The 25602-nt window shown below is 35.2% G+C and overlaps 1 protein-coding gene across 1 annotated transcript in view; it reads right to left on the reverse strand.

The window, feature by feature from the left end:
- Window positions 1-25602, reverse strand: part of ITGBL1 (integrin subunit beta like 1) — a 234985-nt gene that overhangs the window by 68042 nt on the left and 141341 nt on the right. The gene's annotated exons all lie outside the window — the stretch shown is intronic.

The raw sequence follows: 25602 nt of genomic DNA on the forward strand, positions 1-25602 counted from the left end.
GACGGAACCGTATTCTCTCCCCTTTGTACTTCACATGTTGGGCTCTAAGGGAAGTGGCAGCCTGCATGCTTTTGCTTTTACAGGCAGTCTTCAGATTACAACACAGTTTCATCCCTACAACAATGACATAACCCAAATTTTGGTGTAAGCTGAAACACACACTAGCCTAAGTCACTTACCTATCCTAACACAGTTGTAAATCATAATCTAGAACATAAAAGCACAACTAAGCCACAGAAAAAAAGGACATAAATATACTATACCGGACACTGTACTGTGTATTCTTCTGCTGCGTGTAACCAAACTAGTTCACTCACGTAGTCTATAAGTACAGCACTAATGGTGTAAGCTGAAACACCCATGTCTCAATTTTTTAAAATTTTTATGGGAGTGAGCATCGTAAACTCAAAATGCTGTATGTCGAGACTGTCATAACCAGAGGACCTCTTGTATATACATTCTATAAAATAATGCCACTGACTTTCTTTGAAGAAGGGGAGTTGGCTTTCTCCTTTTTTTAAAAAAAAATTTATTCATTTTAGCTAGAGGAGAGAGGGAAAGAAGTGGGTGGGGGAGCAGAAAGCATCAACTCCCATATATGCCTTGACCAGGTAAGCCCAGGGTTTCAAACCGGCTACCTCAGCATTCCCGGTCTACACTTTATCCACTGCACCACCACAGGGCAGGCCTGGAATTGACTTTCAGAGATTAGCACAGTTTCATCAGAAACTCTGAAACCATTCTGAAATTGTGTATTTCAGGAAAAATCTTTTTTCAATATATTTCTCATTTCATATCCTTCCTTTCTTCTAACTTTCCATTAATATTTGGTACTATATTTTATGGTCTACTAGGAATATTCTTTTTTAAAAAAGCTTTATTCATTTTAATGAGGTTTTGTTCACTAATAATTAAATGGAGCAACATAAGTAAATGAGGATTTGTTTTTGCTATAGAACAGAGTCTTCCTGCACAAAGTCAACTCAACTCAGTCACAGCAGCTAAAGAATGTCAGATTTACTTGTGCTAGCAGTGTTGCACAATGGGAAAGTGTACTACTGATTCCCTAGGAAATGTATTGCTCTGTAGCCAGGTATGGGATTTTCATGGAAGAGGGACTTGTCATATAGTAATGGGAGTATTTTTGTTCATGTGATATAGCCAATATAACAATAATTGATGTCTTAAAATTGTTGTTCCATTTATTTTACTTTACTTCCTAAATAAGGTTTGTTTTCAAAGCCAATGCAGGTACACATAAACATACATATACATATGCATCTTAATGTATGTATACAACACACATTGAAGTGTTTTAAAATTATTTTCATTTAAAATATCGACTTTAAGTCATTGAAAACGCCAATATATAACAAAAATTCAATTTTAGCAATATCTACTCTAGACAACTTTTGATGTATCTTCTTCTTTTGTTATTTTTGGTGATGAACACAAATGAACTCTTTATAACTATGACAAAGAAACTTTTAATTAATACCCATGGAATTGTCTAGATTCAGTAGAATCAAACCATAACCTCAATAAAGAATTAAGTTTCAGAATTAAGTTGGTTGTGATTATTTAATTATATCATATATATAAAATTACTCTAAATTCTTTCATAAAACATATTTGATGTAATAAACTAGGAAAAAAATTTCAAAGCAGAAAACTAAATCTTTGGCATCCAAACAAATAAAATGACATGATATTCCCAGTAAAAGGCATAGCTATTTCAGGACTAGAAAATTCAGAAATGCTGGAACACACCAAAGTATTAAAAATTGTCATGACCAGTTTATTACCCAGGGGAAGTGAAGAATAATTATCTGCAAAAAGCTTTTTTCCACCTCTGCAGAGCACAAGCTAAAGCTATTTTTAAGTATTTAATGCACTTATAAATTGCTAACTTAGGACTAGAACTCAGTGTCTCCAAAGAAGTTCAATGAAAAGGTTGCAATTAATATTTAAGTAGTTTCCTTTTATAAAAAAAATGAGGAAATATAAAAATTATATTCACAAGCTTGTCATATATAAATGTCTGAACATTTATGGTATAATCTAATCAAATGTGGAGTTTCTCTGGTACCCCTTCACTAAACAACAGGTCATGCAAGTGTCTGATTCACTCAGCTTAAAATGAGTCATAAGATTAAATGATAATAAACTAAGATAAGTTTCCTACTAACCAGATATATGTTTGATGACTAGAAGAGCAGGTGGATTTCCATGGGCTAATTAGATTTTTGCTACTGGCTAATTAAACAGTAACCATTTTCCCTGAAAAGAAAATCATTTGCAGAAGGTTTCTGATGCCCCAAATTATACTTCTGGATTTAAATGTTCTTCTATTCTGAATTGCCATTGGGAATCTCTTGGCTAACATTAAAGACAAGCTAAAAAGAAAACACATTGTGAAACTGCAAAATGTGTTACATAAAAGAATAAAATGGAAGTAAAAGTATCAAAATGTGGTCTCTTACTGTAAAGCCAGTAGCCACGACCACCATCACAGCCGCCTGACCCATGCAGGTTTGCATTACATTCGGACAGACAGTAATGAAACAACAGAGCCAAGAACTGGTGGGCCATTACCTTTAATCCTAGCTTGTACCCGGTGGGCAGTAAAAACACACACTGGGCTCCAAAACCCACTCATTCAGTGCTCACAAAGCTACTGACTTATCTGAGTTTCCTAGAATCAAAGGTTTCTATCTCACTAGCCTTATTCACTTCTGTTCCCCATCTCCCTCTCTCTGCACAAATTGGCTTCTCCTTCAACACTCCTCAGTCTTGGCTGCTTCTCCTGGCCTCTTCCTCATGGCCTCTCTCTGCTCTCTTCTCTAATGCTAATCTCAGGAACCGAGAGAGCAAGCTCCTGGTCTGCCCCCATTTTATAGTGTAGGTTCAAAACCTTTAATCCAATATACAAACAAGGAAGTCTCTGATACAAAGTCACTTATCTGAGGCATAATGGGATTCCTCATGAGAGTGCACCACCCTACATCAAAAAGGATGGGAAAGGCTTAGTCCCAAAACCAAGCCCCAAGCTACAAGGATCTTCCTGCCTGCTCACAGCCTGCCCCCAACACACATTAATATAATCACGCCCATCGCAAGCAAGAAGGGCAACCAATACCATTACCTGGGTGACGGGCTTCCACGTGGGCAGTGCCATCTCTAACAAAGTGAGCATAATATATTTTATTTGTCCAACACTTACCCATTGAAAAAAATGTGCATCCTTATCACTAAGTAAATTATTAATTCTTAGAGTTCTAGATTCTTTTTTTTCTAACAAATTATGGAAAATATGATAGTTAAAACAAAAATAGCTTTTATTTTTTAGTGTAGATGGTTAGGTGAACAATAATTGTTTCCTCTCAGTTTCCTTTAGCTACTGGTCAAATTATGTCAAAATTAAGCTATGATAATAAAAACAATAAAGCTCTTTATAGATTAAATTTCCTTGAGTTTGTATCCTCATATGAGAGTAGAAAATTAACTTAGGGACTCTTTTGAGTATTTGGGGAAGCTTAACATGCTCATCTTTATTCATATATAATCTCTATCTCTACATAGCTAATATTAGATATTGAACCTAGTACAAATACACAAAGAGCTGTGCATATAATTTTCTCTATTTGCATGCATTCAGATTAAGGGATGTGTCTTTTGTTACCACCATGGGCACTAATTGAAATGGGGCCATGTTTTATGTGTTTCTAACCCTTTGAGCAAATAATGCAACTATGCTCCCTTGAATAAACTTTGAATTGTTGGATTTGTTTGTTTGTTTGTTTTACTGCATACGACTATATAATATAGAATAATGTTGTAACTAACATAAGTAATTTGCTTATGACTAAATTGGAGGGGTTTTTCCCCAAAGAGGTGCTATTCTTGTTCATTCTATTAAAATAGTTGTTATTTTGGGTTCTTTAATTTGGTTTATTTATCCAGATTTTAACATGTATTTATTTTCTTTGGTTGAGTTTATTTTTTGGAAGGGGATCATGGATGTAAATAGCTCAGTGACTAAATCTTTTGCTTCATTGAATATCTGGAGGGAAAATATTACAAAATCTTAAGAAACTTTTATTGCAGAGCCAGTACAAATAATTTAAACAACAAACATTTTTCAAAAAGTTTGCATGAATAATATAAAACTTCCCAGATAATTGTACATTCTCATTTTCTTTCTGACTTACAATGTATAATTTAACGTGTTCCCAATATAGCTGTTATAGTTAAGACATGTCCATGAAACTAAAAAATAAAGTAAAAAAAATCAAAATAGAAATTGAGTATACTTGCCTATAAAATGAATTATTCAAAGGAGCCCAACAATGGAAACACACACACATTCTTACGTTTAAAGGCCATATAATGTGTGTGTGTGTATATGTATATATATACATATATATATCCTTTTTTTAGCAAGAAAGAGAGAGAGGGAGAGAGAGAGAGAGTAAGAGAGAGAGAGGACAGATGAATGAATAGACAGACAGGAAGAAGGGAGAGAGATGAGAAATATCAATTATAGTTGCAGCTCCTTAGTTGTTAATTGATTGCTTTCTCATATGTGTCTTGACTGGGGTTGGAGTGGGGGTTCCAGCTGAGCCAGTGACCCCTTGCTTAAGCCAGCAACCTTGGGCTTCAGGTCAGTAACCTTTGGGCTCAAGCTGTCAACCACTGAGCTTAAGCCAGCAACTATGGGGTCATGTCTATGATCCCACACTCAAGCTGGCAACCTCGGGGTTTCTAAATGGGTTTGTCAACGTTTTAAGCCAACACTTTATCTACTGTGCAACCTCCTGTTCAGGCTGTATATCCTTTCAAATCTAGGAAACTTTGGCCGTGGTGATATTATGGAGCATGAAGACCTCATTGAGACTTTAGGGCATTTCCCCTTGCTGGCACCACGCCAGGAACAGTTTTTTTCCAGACTTTTTTCTAGCTGGCTTATTTAGTATATCCAGGTCTCAGCTCAAACAGCAGGTTCTCCTCAGTGTCCTTTCCTACTCATCTCATCTGCCTCTCCTGCAAATACCACCCCACTGGCAAATAGCCAGTCTTCCTTTATCATTCTCTTCATTGCATTTATGACTTCCATAATATTATTGCTTCTGTTTGTTCCCCTACCAGAATCTAACAGATCTGTGAGAGCAAGTTTATTTTCTATTCACTGCAATATAACCCACACCTAGCACACTTGACAGAGAACAGGAGCATTATAGACAAGTATTTAAAGAATGAATAAATAAACATGTGAGAAAACTAACCCTAGATCACAATAGATACTCCAATCTTTTCTCATAAAACATCCTCACCTTCATGGGAAAGTACCTTACCTTGTATATTCATTCCTAAGCATAGACTCTTCATTAACACAGGCCTCCGATGCACAAATCTTAAATTCCAGGGCCTTTATCATTTCTTCTTTGAATTCCTCATTGACTAGATCACTAACAACCAATCTTTCAATGATCTATTAAGTTATTATGTTTATTCAACTGATTTTTTTTCTTAAATAGGCTAATGTTATCTCTCCATACATTCAATTTATTGGAGTCAATCTTCCATTTTCAAATATTAAAACCTTAGGCCATTCTGATATTGGCCTAGCTACTCCAAATATATATATATTCAGAGTTTTTTAAAGAGTAAATATTTTTAACTGGAGGTGTTTGCTTTGAGTGGTTAAAATATATTTACTTATGGAAAAACCAATTCTGGTGGAGAAGTTTCTGCTATTTTCTATAGTTGCATTAGCTCTGCACATTGATTAAGATGTTGGAATTAGAAAGTATAATATTATTTCCTAATAAAACTTACTTTCTTTGGATACAATCTTATTTACTTATATATCACCATTTATGTATTATGACATCATGGTATAATTTTTAAAATTTTCTTACCAATTAACGTGATCAACTCTCTGTAAGCTTTATTTTCTTCTTTATAATTTGAGTACAAATATCTAACTAAGAGGAGAATTATTCTAAGAGGAATATTATAATAACTAAAAATAAAATACTACACATAATCAGCCTAGCCTAATACCTGACATCAAGTAGGAGATAACTCAACAATTTTCTCCAGATTTTTTTACAATAATAACTCCTAAATCTCACTGACATATGATAACAAATATTTATTTTTTCATTTTGGAGAGGAGAGAGAAAGAGAAGGGGGTTGGAGCAAGAAACACCAACTCCCGTATGTGCCTTGACCAGGCAAGCCCAGGGTCTTGAACCAGCAACCTCAGTGTTCCAGGTTGATGCTTTATCCACTGTGCCTGATAACAAATATTTATTTCTTGCTCAGGTAACATATTTGCTACAACTCTTCTGCACATATTTTTCTCACTCCAGTCAAGGAGCAACCACTATTTGTGACTTACCATACTTCTGGCAAAGGGGATAACAACAGTTGAGAAATCACAAGAGAGCTCTCAAAACTTCCACTCAGAGCTATTCAGTCTATGTATTTCTTGTTGGCCAAGACAACTCATATATCTAAGCTTTGGTCAGATAAGAAAGTATCCCATCCCATACAGTAATATAAGTCATGTGGTAAAATGCATGGAAGAAAGAATTGGGCACAGTAATAAAATCTGCCACACCTCTTTACTCCTTTAATAAATCAGTGACAATTTTATAATATTTCATAATTGCTACTTCTCAGGTCAAATAGATATGAAAGCACTAAATTTGAACCAAAACTGAGCATTCATTCTAAATACACCATAAGTGGTTTAAAAAACTCAAACAATAGTCAGATCTATGATATACCATGAAGAGCAAGACTTAGCAGGTGCTTCCACCATATTCTTATATTCATTACTCTTTTAAATACAAATTTAAAAGTTAACTATTGTTCTTGGTACTTCAGCTATTATCAAGAGAATTTCCAGTGGTACTGCTCACCAGCAGTTTCAGCATCACCTGGGGACTTCTTAGAAATAAAAATTCTTGCCTGACCAGGCGGTGGTGTAGTGGATAGAGCATCAGACTGGAATGTGTAAGGACCCAAGTTCAGGACCCTGAGGTTGCCAGCTTGAGCGCAGGCTCATCTGGTTTGAGCAAAAGCTCACTAGCTTGGACCCAATGTTGCTGGCTCGAGCAAAGAGCAAAGGGTTACTCAGTCTGCTGAAGGCCCGCGTTCAAGGCACATATGAGAAAGCAATCAATGAACAACTAAGGTTTCGCAGTGAAAACTAATGATTGATGCTTCTCATCTGTCTCCATTCCTGTCTGTCTGTCCCTGTCTATCCCTCTCTCTGACTCTCTCTCTCTCTCTCTGTCTCTGTAGAAAAAAATAAAATAAAATAAAAAAGAAATAAATTTTTTTCTACACACAAATAACAAATAATCAGAAAATAAATTAAAAAGCTAATACCATTTATAAAAAGCATAAAATATTTAAGAATAAATTTAACCAGTGAGGTGAAGAGTGAAAGACTTATACTCTGAAAACTATACTGCATTGAAGAAAGAAATTCAAGAAGATGCAAATACATGAAAGGTTATACTCTGCTCATTAATTTGAAGATTAATATTGTTTATTGTATAAATGACCTTATTACTAAAAGCAATATAAAGATTCAATGCAATTCAATTTAAAATACCAATGAACATTCTTCTCAGAATTAAAACAAATGTTAAATTCATATGGAACCACAAAAAACCCAAATAGTTAAAGAAATGTTGAGAAAAAATAAAGTGAGAAGTATCATGCTCTTTGATACCAAACTAACTTAAAAATCAATATATATATATCAATAATATATATAAAAAATCAATAATATATATATCAATGGATAGAGAGCCTATAAATAAATCCTCACTTATACAATGAACCTACAACAGAAGAAGCAAGGATGTACAATGGAGTAAAAAAAGTCTCTTCAATAAGTAGTGTTGGCAAAATTGGACAGATACATGAAAAACAATGAAATTGGACCACTTTCTTATACCATAAACAAAAATAAACTCAAAATGAAATAAAGACTTAAATGTTAAGACCTGAAACCATAAACCTCCTAGAAAAAACAAGTAGTAAACACTTTGACATTGCTCTTAGCAACAACTTTTTGAATACGTTTCCTTGGGTAAAGGCAACAGAAACAAAATGGACAAATGGAAACTACATCAAACCAAAAAGTTTTTTCACAGTGAAGAAAACATCAATAAAACAAAAATACAACTTATTGAATAAGGGAAGATACTTGCAAAAGATAAATCTGCTAAGAGGTAATATCCAAAACATATAGGCCCTGGCTGGTTGGCTCAGCGGTAGAGCGTCGGCCTGGTGTGCGGGGGACCCAGGTTCGATTCCCAGCCAGGGCACATAGGAGAAGCGCCCATTTGCTTCTCCACCCCCACCCCCTCCTTCCTCTCTGTCTCTCTCTTCCCCTCCCACAGCCAAGGCTCCATTGGAGCAAAGATGGCCCGGGCGCTGGGGATGGCTCCTTGGCCTCTGCCCCAGGTGCTAGAGTGGCTCTGGTCGCGGCAGAGCGACGCCCCAGAGGGGCAGAGCATCGCCCCTTGATGGGCAGAGAGTCACCCCTGGTGGGCGTGCCGGGTGGATCCCGGTCGGGCGCATGCGGGAGTCTGTCTGTCTCTCCCTGTTTCCAGCTTCAGAAAAATACAAAACAAACAAACAAACAAAAAATATATATATAAGAAACTCATACAACTGTAGTATTATCAAAGCAAAGAAATAAACAATCCACTTTTAAAATGGCAGAGGATCTGAATAAATATTTCTCTAAAGAGGAAATAAAGATGCCTGATGGCCATATTAAAAGATGTTCAACATCACTAATCATCAAGAAAATGTAAATTAAAACCATAGTGAGATATTACCTCATACCTGTCAAAATGGCTATCATCAATAAATCAACAAATAAAAAGTGATGGTAAGAATGTGGAGAAAAGAGAACTCTCATGCATTTTTGGTGCTTTTGTAAATTAGTGCAGTCACTGTAGAAAACAATATGAAGATTCCTCAAAAAATTAAAAACATAGCTGCCAGAAAATCCACTACTGGGTATTTATCCAAAGAAAACAAAAAACACTCATTTTAATATATATATACACACTCCTGTATTCATTGTAGTATTATCAGTAATAGCCAAGATATGGAGGCAACTTAGTTGTCTATCAATAGATGAATGGATAAAGAAGATGTGATATATAAATGCAATTAAAATATTATTCAGTCATAAAAAAAGAATAAAATGTTGTGATTTGCAACAACATGGATGAGCCTAAGTGAAATAATCCAGAGAAATATAAATACCATAAAATTATGCTTATACATAGAATGTAAAAAAAAAATGAATAAACAAAATGAAATGGAACTAGATGTATAAATATAGAGAAGAAGTTAATGGTTGCTAAAGAAAAGGAGGGAGGAGATAGAAATTTTTAATGATGAATGGACAAAATAAAATTTTTAAATAATAAACAAAATTGTGTATTTATTTATAAAACAAAGAAAACAGAGAATATATCTCCTTTTAATAGTCCTCATTTAAATTGAAACCTATAAAAATGTTTTGTATGATAAGCAAATATGATAATAGATATTCTCCACTCATAAAAAGGAAAAAGGAAAATTATCAGTTTGCACTCCAGACCTGCTAAATCAGAAACTCCAGGTGACTCTCAAAGCAAGGTCTGAGGACCACTGCTTTGGCATTAACATCAACTATCAGATAAAAGTAATATTACCTGATGAGATTAAACTGAAGGCTGAATTTATCATCATTTGTTGAAGACTCAGGAATTCCTCTCTTCTGACTCAATGTTGTTTTTTCTATTTTTAAATTTTTATTCATTTTAATTTATTGTGTTAACATGGATCCAAGCCTTCTGACTCAATGTTTCTACAAAAGTACATTCCTACTCCCTAACTTGAAAACCTGATAGTCTCTTTTAAGAAAAATTCAGCTGAAGAAAGAAAATAATGTATATTTCTCCCAAAAGTAATTTTTGTTGAATAGAGATAAATAAAATCTGTATAAATAGATCCCTATTATTATGTACATCATCCGTAGACTCGATATTTTGGGGTGTTTGTGTATTCCCTTTTATTGTGTAATATTCCATTTTATGAATTACTGCTATTTACTTACTCATAACTATTTTTTTTTTGCAGGTATTTCTTTTGGGTTAACACCTAAGTGGCTCTGCTGAGTCAAAGAATATAGCATAATTTTTCCTAAGCAGGTGTTGCATTTTATATTCCCAACAACGTGTGAGAGTTCTGGGCTTCACATTCTCATCTAGTGGCTGGAAAGGAATAACTCACTGGGGTTTTTATTTATATTTCTCCGATAATGACATTGAGTACCATTTTGCATGGTTATGACAAGCATGTATCTTCTTTTGTGAAGTCCAATCAAGTCATTTTTGGTGAAATTGGGTTATCTTTTTATCACCAAATAATAAAGATTGTATATGAATTATAGGTAGAAGTTATTGTCAAATATATATATATATATATATAGAGAGAGAGAGAGAGAGAGAGAGAGAGAGACACTATTTTATGCTATGTGCAACTTTCCTTTCTGTTTTATTAAATAGTCTTTTGATAATTAGAATTTATTGTTTTTATTATGAGACAATTCCATTTATCAACTTTTTTATGGTCTGTGTTTCTTGTTTCCCCTAGGAACCTTGGCCTACCTCAAGATCATGAAAAGAGTGTCTCATGTTTTCTTCTAGAAATTGTATTGTCTAGCTTTTACATTGGGTTATAGCCGGTGTGTAGTCACGGTTAACTCCTTCATTTTACTGTTCCAGCACAATTTGTTGAAGAGGTTTTCTGTCCTCATTGGTTGCTTTGGTGATAGTTGCAGTTCCTTCTTCATTTTTACTTTTTATATAGTTTCTGTAAACATTTTTTATATTATATGTCTCTAAAATAATGGAACGTAATTTTTGATACATAAAAAATATAAGTCATTGATACTTTGCAATATTCCCTCCCCACATCCAGAGTTCTACAATTGGAAGTTAGGCAAAAACATGAGTACACATTCTGTAATTAGTTGTTTTGACAAATTTTAGTATTTTTTTGCAATAAATGTGATCTATGATAGTACAACATGTGTGATAAATTTTGTAATTTTCTTCTGCAGTTTCTCTGTGTGGGTGTCTGAAAATGTGTCTATAAAAATTCATTAAATGATCTTCCTCCTCATCTAAATAATTTATATATATATATATACTTAACAGCTATAGATTATTTTTACATACAAGAAAAAAACATTGGAATCTCTGCATCGCTATTTCTTTTCCTTTGTAAAGAAACTGCTAGCTAGCTAAATATAAAATCATAATAAGTTGGCCTTAAAGTGAAAATGAGCAATAGTGGATAATTATAGCAGTCAAAGATTTCTCATAATGTTTACAGATTATAAAATGGCTTATTTTTAACCATTTGTAGTCAAATATAATTTCATGAAACATTTGTTCTATCAGGTGATTCATGGCAATAAAAGTTTTAAGATACATTAATTTTAGGAGATACTGCTTTGGACAGATTTAAAGAGTATTCTTACTGTGGGATATAACAGTGCCAATAACAAATGAATGGACATTTTATATTTCTAAGAATAAGACAGAGTAATCAACATAGGGAATGTAAGAGTGCAGAACAAGAAAAAGAAAATACTGGTTTAGCATTAAAAGAGAGTTTTTCTTGTCTTAACTTATTGCAATAAAAACACACAGCTTCAGTTAAAAAAAATCCATACAGGAGCAAAAACTAAGAGTATAAAGAAGCAGATTGATAGAGAACAACTAAGAAATAAGAAAGTTAAGCATATTTATAACATTAAATTCTCCTAAGAAAACAATGAAGAACAATACTTACAAGAGGGGATTGATTTAATAAGTGGTTTGGAATACAAGCTTAACGGTATTTCCAAAAATGCAGTGAATATGAATAAAGACAAAATTATTTTGTAGATTATTTTAGATGGAGAACAATCTAATTTAAGATCATGTCTCTTCTCTAGAAAGAATGAAGCACACAGACCAGAAATTGTATTGAAGAAATCATTCAAGAATACATTTTGCACTGAAATCCACATCTAAATACAAAGCTAAAAACAAAAGATTAATGAATACAAATTCACATAATTATAAATTTAAGTATATAGGTAAAACTAAGCATAGATCATCTACAAAGGATCAAATTTTATTATAGTTACATCAAATAGAATCATTGAAGACATTGGTTTCTAAAGGTAAATCAGTGTTCAGGTTTGGGAGCTACAGAAAAAAATCTTGGCTATTCAAGGGTTTGGAAAATAAATTTTACAAACTAACTTTTAAAAACAATTACTCCAAAACATTTCCAGAAGAAATGTGATGAATAAAAGGAATCAAACCTACAATAGTTAGATTTAATGGCCATTATAATAGGGTTACAAACTTCAATGAAAATGTCTAAAACAGTGCTTGAAACAGAAGTACTATGAAATAGTCATAGCTTAATTTTTAAAAATCTAGTTCTAATACCCTAAGTTATATTAATAATTCCAGTGAGTAAAAATGAAAAGAACATAAAGAGATGTTAAATATTTTATTTTAAATAGATGAATAATAAATGATACCACTTAATTTGAGATCTTTATAATTGTAAAAATTAATACTGATAATATTTTTAAAATAATATATGGAAGTCAGAAGAATAATAAACAGATATATGTATTTGCAAAACATCAGTAATTAAAACCTACAAAATGTGTTTCAGATAAGAATTGAAACAAAACATAGAAAATAAAAAGTAGTACAAAAAAATAAAAAGACTTGGCAGAAATAAAATCACATACATCAATTATGATAATAAACACAAATAGTTTATTCCCCACCCTCACAGAGAAAAAATTAACTGATTACATAAAGAATAAACAAAATCATAAAGCCCAGTGTGTGATGCTCACAAGAGACAAATTTGACTCCAAAGAATGAAGAATAAAAGTAACAGGGTTGGCAAGTATATATTTATCAAGAATATAGGGGTTAAAACAGATGGTAACATAAATTTCAGACACAGAAGAAAATTTCCTCAAAAAATTATAAATGAAACTGCCTTCTGACTTAGCTATCCCACTTTTAAGAATATATCCTAAGAATACCAAATCACTGATTCAAAAGAGGATATGCACCCCCATATTTATTGCAGCATTGTTGACAATAGCCAAGATCTGAAAACAGTCCAAGTGTCCATCAGTGGATGAGTGGATTAAAAAGCTATGGTACATATACACAGTGGAATGCTACATGGCCATGAAAAAGAAGGGGATCTTACCTTTTGGAACAGCATGGATGGACCTGGAATAAGCCAAACTATTTGAATAAGCCAAGCAGAGAAATCCAAATAACATACGGTCACACTTATGTGTGGAATCTGATTAACAAGGTGAACTGTCGAATGGAATAGAGGCAGAGGCAGGATCACAGGGACCAGAGGGACAGCTCTCAGAGGGAAGGAAGATGATGGGATGGAATCAGAGAAAGTGAAGAGATTAATGAAATAAATATACATAACACAGAGATACAGATAACAGGACAACAAATCCCAGAGGGAAGGGGGGAGGAAGCTAGGTAGAAGGGGATAAAAGAAATATAAAAAGGGACACAAGGGTCGGGGGTGAGGGTGTTATATTCAGTGGGACACTTGAATCCATGTAAATACAATAAATTAAAATTAATAAAATTTTAAAAGTCAACAACAAAAAAACAATTTAAAAAGAAAGTCATATGATTTGGTTCTTTTATAATTTAATGTTAATGAATATATGAAGTTGTGAATTTATTTTGTCCATATCATATGTTCTCAATACATATGACATAATTGCTAGAAACAAAGTATGAATTGATTGTTGCAATGGGGAAATTTAGTACTCTTTTTTCTGTCTTGAGTAGATGAAATCAAAATATGATGATGTATGATCTGAACAAAATAATAATGATTAGGGATAATTTATTTTTTATTATTTAAAAAAAAATTTTTAGGTAAAAAGACTGGAGATAGTGAGACAGACTCCTGCATGCACCCTTACCAGGAACCACTGGGAAACTCCATCTGGGGTCAATGCTCCAATCAACTGAGCTATTTTTTAGCTCCCAAGGCCCTTGGATCAAACGAGCTATCCTCCGCACTCAGGGCCACACTTGAACCAATCGAGCCACTGGCTGCAAGAGGGAGAGAAGGGGGACAGGGAGGGGGAAGAAAAGCGTATGGTTGCTTCTTCTGTGTGCCCTGACCTGGAATCAGATACAGTATGGAACCCAGGATGTCCATAAGCCATGTAGATGCTCTATTCACTGAACCACAGGCCAGTGCTAGGGCTAATTTATTAAATGTCAATGTTCTTGAAACTATCCATAGAACATTACCCAAAATTATCTATATCATATACCACATCACATAAAAAAAATTGAAATATTCTAAAATATTGCTTTTGTGAGCTATATTCTGTGACATTATACCATCAAGCTACAAAGAAATGACAATATATATATGTATATATATACATATATATATATATATCTCAAAGATAAACCCTACGCTTATAGAAGCAATGAAAATAAAACAAAACCTGTCACAGAGATTAGTAAAATAGAAAACTACAATTCTCAGACAGGGCACACAGAAGAAGCGCCCATCTACTTCTCCACCCTTCCTGCTCTCCTCTCTCTCTATTTCTCTCTTCCCCTCCTGCCGCCAAGGCTCCATTGGAGCAAAGTTGGCCCGGGTGCTGAAGATGGCTCCATCGCCACCGCCTCAGGCATTCCAATGGCTCCAGTTGCAGCAGAGCAACGCCCTAGATGGGCAGAGGATTTCCCCTTTGTGGGCTTGCTGGGTGGATCTCTCTGTGGGGCACATGTGGGAGTCTGTGTCTCTGCCTTCCTGCTTCTCACTTCAGAAAAATACAAAAAATAAAAATAAAAACAAAAAAAATCAAAATAGAAAACTCCACTTAAACCTTTATCCTAACAAAGGTTTTATTCTTATTTGAACACAAGATAAAGGAAATTCAGAAAAGTTAACTGATCACTGCAAAGTTGCACACCTTTAATGTGATACTTCAACCTAGATCTTGTCTTCTATGCCAGGGCCATTTTTAAGATTTTCCATGGGTTCTCTAGTGAATTACTAAGATCATGACTAGAAAACATTTAAATGCCAATCCCTTAATTCTGAGATTTTTTTTCATATTTTAAGTTTTCTGATAGTAGGATATCTTTAAAGTATTTCTTTTGAAAAAATTATGTACTTTAATTGCCTGAGAAGAGACAAAATAACATCAACATAAAATATGTACTGATTAGATTTTCTCTTCAATTGAATTACTAAATTTAATAAGAAAGTGTGCAGTTGAATTTTAATTTAAATTTAAACTATTCATTTGTATTTCAAATATCTTTAAAAAGCATTGGAACACAACAAAGTTATTGTACCTGCAAAAGACTATCATAAGCAAAGCAAAATTCAGTGTAAAGGTAATAGAAAGTGTAAGTTTTCCTGAAGTAGATGGCACTTTTTAAAGCTAGATGAAAGAGAAATGACAGATTCTTTAAACACACACACACACACACCCTAACACTTATCAGTGACAAATTAACTTTTAAGGAAAGTGGCTTACTTTGGAGAAAATTATTCATTTATAAGCACATTTTTTAATATTTGAAATATCCACAAAACTCTTATTCTTTTTTATGCTATGACAGTATAGTGTCATTTTCAAAATGTTTACTATATCAAGGATTATGGGAAAAGCTATAAGAATGTATGGGGCCTTAGTGAAGCATGTTTTAAAATAGCTAAAGAAAAGTTTCTGAAAATTTGTAGACATTGTCTATGAAGAAGGCTTAGATTAAATTTTATTTTATTGAAACTAGTTATAGATATTTGCTATTTTCAATTTTTTTAACATAGACATTTTATTTAGCATTCTTAGGCCTGAACCTGTTATTCAAATATTGCCAATCATCAATCAATACGCTTAATCATTGAGTGTCTTACACCTAGAAAATAAGTTAGGCTAACAATACTGGGATGTTACAGCACCTTTCCTGTACTACCACAGTCTCATCCTAATTTTTTAAGACTTTATTTATTTAGTTTAGAGAGGATTGAGAGAGGGACAGAGAAAGGGGGGAGGAGCAGGCAACACCAATGTGCCTTGACCAGGCAAGCCCAGGGTTTCGAACCGGTGAGCTCAGCATTCCAGGTCAACACTTTATGCACTTCACCACCACAAGTCAGGCCACAGTCCCTTTCTAGATATCTGTCTTCAAAAAAAAGACTGATATTCATCCACTGCTACTCATTTTCAAAGTTTTAATTTGTGGTATTTCACTGAGCATTCCAAATTAAATTTATTTCATTAAAATGGTAATATTAAAACTGACAAACATCATAGAACCTGAGATATCAGTTTCCTAAAGTTAACAATAAAAGTAATATAATGAAATCTAATAATAATTATTAGGCTTATTTTTCAGGCTTTACACTTACTACTTTTTGTTTCTAATTTAAAACCATGCACAATTATGGTTCTTTGAGGGTCTGTTCGAATACTACCCAATGATGGGAAATCATTGAAAGTATACTTCTTTTCATCGCCTATAATTAATGCAACCTTTCAAAATAAAAAAGTAATTTCCTTTTTTAACATAAATTTGTCAAGTGCTTAAATACCAACCTTATATGTTGTATATTGTAAAATCATTTCAGAACTGTAATGGTTAAGCACGTTACTAATATACATATTTAAATTACAAGTTTCAAATTTCTGTGAAAATTTAGAAGGGGCTAGGCCACGTTGGTGGGTAATTTGACTTTATCAGGCCTAAATGTAGGCCCTTCTTACCGATCTTACAAATGTGAGTCCATTGGGGTGGAGGATATTTCTAGGACATCAAGAAAAGTAATTAAGAATCAGAAGATTTCATGTGGGGCCATAAGAGAAAATTATTTTGAAAATATGCTTGGGTACTTCAAAATCTCTTTCTGAATTTATCATTATTTTCACTTAGGATTATATAGAGATACTTCCCTGGACACTCTCTTGTTGTCCTTTGTCATTAAAATGAGACGCACTGTATTGTATTCTCCACTCTGTTCAGAGAAATGTCTCAACCTCCAGGCACTGCTATGATTTTTCACACACCCTCCAAAAAAGTCATTATTACCCACACAGGCCTTCAAAGCCCTTATTCTCAGAAACATAAGCAAAACATATTAGCAAACATGTAACAAAAAACAGTCCTTATTAAACCTCATGGCAAATACCAATCACATGGGATGGCACTGGAATGCAGATGCTGATTAAATTGGGCTGGAATGGAGTCTGAAATTCTGCATTTCTAATGAGCTCCCATATGATGCAATGCTGATATCACCATGCCAAGGACCACACTTTGAACAGCAAAGGCACAATGACTAGGATAAGTATGGCATTTAATCCAGCTAAGTCAATGTCCCACCTTTCATTAGCTATGAGATCTTGTACAAGTCAACCCCCTGAGTTCTAATTTCTTACTGGAAAAAATGAGAATATATACTGCATATTTTCTTTTTCAGTTTATAGCAACACTATTTTCCATTTGCTTATTTATCCACTCTTGATCTCTTTCTTTATTTCATATTCCACTCATATTCTGTCAAGAAATCCCACTGGTATTACTTTTAGAAAAATGTTTAGAACCCAGCCAGCACTTCCTCATTATCCCAAATGCCACAAACTTTTATAAAAATTAAATTTAATATGGTAACATTGATTAATAAGAGTACATAGGTTTCAGGTAAACATCTCAATAGCATTTGAACTGTTGACTGTGTGGTGTACCCACCACCCAAAGTCAAATCACTCTCCATCACTGCATACTTGTCCCTCTTTACTCCCCTTCCTAAAACCCCTCCCTCATAGCCCCTTCAATCTGGTAACCACTCCACTTTTATCTATGTCCATGAGTCTCAGTTTTATATTCCACCTATATGTGAAATCATACAATTCTTTGCTTTTTCTGACTTATTTTACTCAGTATAATGTTCTCAAGGTCCATCCAGGTTGCCGTAAATGGCAATCTGTCATCATTTCTTATGGCTGAGTAGTATTCCATTGTATATATGTACCACATCGTTTTTATCCAATCCTCTATCAAAGGACACTTTGGTTGTGTCTATGTCTTGGCTACCTCTGAATAATGCTGTGATGAACATGGGACTGCATGTGTCTTTATGTATCAATGTCTGAGTTTTCGGGGTAGATATTCACTAGAGGGATTGCTGGGTCATATGGTAGTTCTATTCTTAGTTCTTTGAGGAACCACCATACTTTCTCCCATAATAGTTGTACTAACTTGCATTCCCACCAGCTGTGAATGAGGGTTCCTTTTTCTACACAGTCTCTCTAACACTTATTATTATTACCTGTCTTGTTGATAGTAACCAATTTAACAGGTGTGAGGTGGTATCTCATTGTTGTTTTGATTTGCACTTCTCAAATAGCTAGTAAAGATGAGCATTTTTTCATATATCTGTTGGCCATTTGTATGTCCTCTTGGGAGAATTGTCTGTTCAGGTCCTCTCCCCATTTTTTAATGGGATTGTTTGCTTGTTTGTTGCTGAGCTTTGTGAGTTCTTTACATAGTTTAGATATTACCGTCTTATCCAAGTTGTTGTTTGCAGATATCATCTCCCATTTGGTTGGTTGCCTATTTGTTTGGTGTTGCTGTGCAGACATTTTTTAGTTTGATACAGTCTCATTCATTTATTTTTGCCTTAATTTTCCTTGCCTTTGGGGTCAAATTCATAAATTGCTCTCTTCAGCCAGCATTCGTGAGTTTAGTACGTATATTTTCTTCTATGTAATTTATTATTTCAGATCTTTTTTTTTTTTAATTGAAGCTAGAAACGGGGAGAGACAGTCAGACAGACTCCCGCATGCGCCCGACCGGGATCCACCCTGCACACCCACCAGGGGCGACACTCTGCCCACCAGGGGACGATGCTCTGCCCCTCCGGGGTGTCGCACTGCCGCAACCAGAGCCACTCTAGCACCTGGGGCAGAGGCCAAGGAGCCATTCCCAGCGCCCAGGGCCATCTTTGCTCCAATGGAGCCTTGGCTGCGGGAGGGGAAGAGAGAGACAGAGAGGAAGGAGGGGGGGTGGAGAAGCAAATGGGCGCTTCTCCTATGTGCCCTGGCCGGGAATCGAACCCGGGTCCCCCGCACGCCAGGCCGACGCTCTACCTCTGAGCCAACCGGCCAGGGCCTATTTCAGATCTTATATTTAGGTCTATGATCCATTTTAAGTTAATTTTTGTGCAGGGGTACAAACTGTAGTCAAGTTTCATTCTTTTGCATGTGGTTTTCCAATTTTCCCAACACTATTTATTAAAGTGCTTTCATCCTCCAATGTGTGTTTTTGCCACCTTTGTTGAAGTTTATTTGTCTATAGATATGTGGTTTTATTTCTGGGCTTTCAATTCTGTTCCATTGGTCTGTATAATTTATTTCAAGCCATAGTTATCTCTATATTGAAATATTGCAATATCATTCTAACTGGTATCTTTGTTTTCCCTTTGCCATTATTCTGTGTTTTGTCTACACAGCAGCCAGTGTGTACTGCTAAAATTGACTGCATATCACTCATGCATACAACTTTTAAATAGCTTTTAAAATCACTCAAAGTAAAAGCAAAAATTCTAACAGGACTAACCCTGAATGATCTCTTTCCCATTACATCTCTGACTGTGTTGCCAACCTTCTCCAATGCATTGATCTGCATAAAATATTGCATATTTTTTAATATTGTAGAATTAATAAAAATTTTATGTGAAGTTTTTAGAAGTGTCTAATATATTGTAAGTACTCAATAAAAATTGGCTATTATTATTGGATATCAATACAGAGTAGGGCCAGATGAGTTCTTGTAGCATGGAATTTGTAAGACCAGTAACTGCTGCCATCATGGTCATTCACATGCAAGTTTACATTGGATTTGGACAGATGGTAAAGGAACAGTGGAGCCAAGAAATGATGGGCCATTCTTTTATTATAGTCTTGCACCAGCCGACGAGCAAACACACAGGGAAAACACTGCCCTCTCATTCAGAGCTCCCAAAACCAAGAAATGATGGGCCATTCTTTTATTATAGTCTCGCACCAGCCGACAAGCAAACACACAGGGAAAACACTGCCCTCTCGTTCAGAGCTCCCAAATCCCTGACATATTTTCTGGTTCCACAACCAGGAGAATCTTCTCCAGTTTCTCCTAGAATCAAAGGCCCCCACAAGCCTAAGTAGGGCTCCCAAAGCCCCTCAGTTCTGGTTCCCCATCAGCACACCTTCTTTCTGAGCCAACATGCTGGCACTCCGCATTGTCTCTGCTCTCCCTGCAAAACTACCTGGCCCCACAAAGACTGCTCCTTCAGCAGACATTAGCAAAACAATGGCCCCTCCCAAACGGGAATGCAATCCACAATTTGCAATCAACTGCCCTGCTCTGAGGGCAAGCACACACATGGCTGCTCAGCGCCATTTTTTAGCAATATAAGTGTGCAAACTCAAAAAATACATATTTTACAAACTCATTTGCCCAACAGTGTTGTTATAGAACTCTCTAGCCATTATACAAATATTACCTCAACTTACAGATAAAACATCATCATACCAGAAATCAAATTAAATGTGTCATCTCATATGTCACCTGCCATCTGTCTTTTCACTGACAAAGCAAAGACACATTAAATCTTAACTAACAGAAATATAACTGATTTGGAATTTTAGAAGATGCATAATTAAGAACCTACCTATTTATAACTAAATAGTTCTTCAATGGCTAAAGTCTACACCAAAAGTGTTTACTAAGTCAATCGGCACACAGCAGGCTATTGTCAGCAGGCTTACTTCTATCACTTTGTGACACCAGTCCTCCATTAAGCATGATGATTAAATCTACACCCTTTCATTTGGTGAAAGAGGAAAGGTAATCACAAGAGCTGCATTTGTGTCACCGACAAAACATCTCTTGCTTTAAAAAATAGGTAAGCTGCTTCTGCCTCTATATTTTTCTATCGGCAGGGGACCATTATGTGGTGACAACATTGTGTTCCAGAAACATTATCTCTGAATAATTACCTGCTTCCTGTCTCCAAAGACTGCTCTACCAGCAGAAGCTCTTTTAAGATGGTATATGGTGGTATTCACAGATTGCACATTATTACTTTTTAAAAAATACTTTTTCTACCCCCTACAAAAACGAGGGTCAATGTCAGTCCTGTCAGGAACTGAGCGGCAGTTCAATTCATTTGCAGCCTGCTGATGGGGTTTCCCTTATCTTTCTGAACTACTTACCAACAAAGGAACTCTGTGGCTGGCTCCAGCAGGTTGCCGTGTCAGGGTTTGAAGAGACAGGAAATCTTAGATGCTGGGCTCTCCTGCCTGCTTCTCAGTGAAGTGACTGATTTAACGTGAATATAACGCAGCGCAGCCACGAGCCCTGGCAGTACTAGACAAACAGAAAGTGCATATGCTCATTCTTCTCCCTTTGACCAGTTCTAGGTAAATATGTGGTCTTGAGCCCCTCCCCCAATCCACCCCCTTCACCAGGGACACTTCCTTCATTCCTTTTGGAGTGACAGAGTAAATGCTTTCAGGTGAACTGTTAAAGGCTCAGATCAGGGAAATTAAAAGTATGGTAGTTATTGGAGCATAGAATATAAACGTTTGCCTCAAGTGGAGATGTGATGTGGGAAGAAAGGGTGTTTGTTTTCACTAAAGCAAAGGCTTTCACAGTCAAGCCATCAAGAAGTAGAAACCAGCAGAAACATTTTATTCCAGATGAAATCATTAAAAGATCTTTGCTAAATAAAACATATATAAGTGAAGTTTACCTGGGGGAAGCAAGGGATAGGAATGGGCAAAACGCAGCAGGCTCAGACTTTCCTCTCTCCAGACTAACCTTTCTTAAATAGCTCTAGAAATCCTGCAGGCTCTGGGTCACCCCGTGCACAGCACAACTCTGAATGAATACAAGGGGCTGTATATATTGTTTTAAATATACTGCTCACAAACTTAAGAAGACATTTTATAGCTTCAATTAATTTTGAAATATCCCCTAATTTTTTGTGAGCAAAGGGGCATGTTTAACCAATCTAATAAAATTTTTAAAAAAATTTTATTAATTAAAAAATTTTTATTATGTTAACATGGATTCAAGTGTCCCACTCAATATAGCACCCTCACCCCTCAACAATGTGCTCCTCATTATATCCTGTAAAACCAGGGGCCACTGCCATCATGGACATTCATGTGCAGGTTTCCATTAGATTCGGGCAGATGGTAAAGAAACAGTGGAGCCAAAAAATGGTGGGCCATTCCTTTATTCTAGCCTCACAGCTGGCCAGCAAGTAAACACACAGTGGGAAAACACTTTCCATTCAGGGCTCCCAAAGCCACTGACTCATCCAGTTTTACCTAGAATCAAAGCCCCCACCAGTCTCAGTCACCTCTGGTTCCCTATCTGCATACCTTCTCCCTTCTCCTTTCTGCACAAACTGGCTTCTCCTTCAGCACAATGCCATCTTGGCTTCCTTTTCTGCAAAAATGGCTCCCTTCTTCTTCTTCTTCTTCTTCTTCTTCTTCTTCTTCTTCTTCTTCTTCTTCTTCTTCTTCTTCTTCTTCTTCTTCTTCTTCTTCTTCTTCTTCTTCTTCTTCTTCATCTTCTTCTTCTTCTTCTTCTCTTCTTCTTCTTCTTCTTCTTCTTCTTCTTCTTCTTCTTCTTTTCTTCTTCTTCTTCTTCTTCTTCTTCTTCTTCTTCTTCTTTTCTTCTTCTTCTCCTCCTTCTCCTTCTCCTTCTCCTCCTCCTCCTCCTCCTCCTCCTTCTTCTTCTTCTTCTTCTTCTTCTTCTTCTTCTTCTTCTTCTTCTTCTTCTTCTTCTTCACTTCTTCTTCTTTTCCTTTTCTTTTCTTCTTCTTCTTCTTCTTCTTCTTCTTCTTCTTCTTCTTCTTCTTCTTCTTTTTCTCCTCCTCCTCCTCCTCCTCCTCCTCCTTCTCTTCCTCTTTCTCCTTTTCCTTCTTCTTTTTCTTCTCCTTTTTAAAACTTTTTGGCATGAACAACCCTCCTCCAGCACACATTAGCATAACATAACAATGGCCCTTCCCAAGGAGGAAGGTAACTAACTATTTCACAGACCAGCACCATTTTTAACAATAAAAGTGAGCAAGCTCAGAAAATACAGACTTAACAAATTCATTTGCCCAACACCCCCCCCTCACTTCCCCTCCCCCCATTGATTCCCTCCACTCTTGCCTCTGGGATTTGCTGTCTTATTGTCTGTATCTATGTGTTCATGTATATATAATTTCATTAATTCCTTCACCTTCTCCGATCCCATCTCCTCATCTCCTTCCCTCTGACAGCTGTCCTTCTGCTCCCTGTGACCCTGCCTCTGCCTCTATTCCCTAATGGAATTTTTATAAAACTTATTCCTTTCATTGTTTTATGCAGTGGGGTATTTTGAAATGCAATTTAAAATAGGCTCAAAAGGCTAGAGTGTATAGTAAAAAGAAAAAGGTATTTCATTCTTTTGAAATGTTCTAAGCTCAGTTTCTTCCCCGAACTGCTCTGATGATCTCACATATTGACGTCTTCGGAATTAACTACAATGACTCACAAGTGACTTCATTACCTGTCCTCAGATGAAAGTCAACAGAAGACCTGAGTTTTATAATTTTACAGAATCATCTTGTCAGGAATCTGTATGGAACCATAAATGAAGGAGAAACTAAATATATTTGTATGTCTTTTATAAAAATAATGACATAATGTCTCTATGTGGAATAAGAAATAAAACTATGATTAGGTATCTGGATAGAAATAAAAAAACAACTTCAGTATAAAAAAATACAAGAGTTGATTTAGTAAACAAACTTTTTGTTTTTACTTTCAGAGAAAACAGTGGTTATCACCCTTATTAGAATATACTAACAGGTAATCTAAGCCAGTAGTCCCCAACCCCCGGGCCATGGACCGGTACCGGTCCGTGGGCCATTTGGTACCAGTCCGCAGAGAAAGAATAAATAACATGAAACGTTGTCAGAATAACAAATTTAAATATAGCCTGAATAATGAGGACATGCTCATTCCTCCTTTAACTTAGCCCAATAAATATCATAAGTTCGACAATTATATTTAAAAATACCACAGTTTTTATGCCTGTCGCATAATTTCATTTTGTGCATTTATCTGGCCAACCCTAAAGGCCTGTCCGAGAAAATATTTTCTGACATTAAATCGGTCCATGGCTCAAAAAAGGTTGGGGACCACTGATCTAAGCATTTCTTAGAGGTTGTTGATTATATATTAAACATTAGATCACTTTATTACAGGATCAAGCTAAATTAATAAATAGTTTGCATCATTGTATTCATTTTTAAAGTTTTCTTCAAACTTGTGGTGAATTATTTTAATAGATAAGATTAACACATGAAATTTAAATGAAGAATAGAATCCACCTTAATGTTAACAAGTGCCAGTGATATATAGAAACTGTATATTATCAATCAATTAAAATATTTTTCATTTGTCTGCAAACTATAAATGTAATCTAAACTCAATTGAAGAAAAAAAAGCATAAATAATAGAAAATGCTATATTTTTGCTAATTGACTTTGGAATTAAGTAACAAGTACAGGGAAATATTTACACATACACACACACATCAACCTCATTCCAGATTCAATTTTTCTTTTCCCTTCCAGATCACTGCTAGGGAATATAGAACTAAATCCATGCCCTGTATTCACTGATATAAAGATTTTCCACTCATGGGTCTCTAGTCTCTAACTACTTAGGAACACCTGCTTTAGACCAGTCTTTTAATTATCTGTGCATAATCATTTATGTAAAAGAGGAAATACTAAATTCATATATGCATTCACTTAGTCATTTTTTTCACAATCATTGCTCTTCATTCTCAGCCAAGTACTTAGCTCGATGTTAGAATCTAGAAATACAAATATCAGCACTCTTAAAGCCAGGAATAAGAGAAACCAACATAAACAAATAACTATAGGAAATTAGTGTATATGGAAAAATAAAGGTGTGCCCAGATTCACCCGTAGAGAAAAATGATTATATTTACATATAAAGTTTTATTTACTCCAGCATACAAGGTATCAGTTGATATCTTAGGTAAAGAGAAGGACACACGTAAGAACCTGGACTAGACTAGTATCAATTGAAATAGAAATGATAGAATTGACAGAAAATGAGACATGCTGTGTAGGGATATCATGATACCACCATTATAAGGTCATGAGAATATTGAGATACATATATCAAGTACTTAGCACAGTACCTCGCACTGGCACATAGTAAATACTCATTGAATGTTAACTACTACTCACTCACTCAATCTTCAATCTAATAGTAGTACGCATAAAAACAAAGTTAAATCATATAGACTGCTCACAAAAATTAGAAGATTTTTTATTGCTTCATATTCATTTTGAAATATCCCCTAATTTTTGTGAGCAGTGTATATTTTTTGCATGTAGAAA

This window comes from Saccopteryx bilineata, chromosome 6, assembly GCF_036850765.1.
Source record: "Saccopteryx bilineata isolate mSacBil1 chromosome 6, mSacBil1_pri_phased_curated, whole genome shotgun sequence".
NCBI classification, from domain to species: Eukaryota; Metazoa; Chordata; class Mammalia; order Chiroptera; family Emballonuridae; genus Saccopteryx; species Saccopteryx bilineata.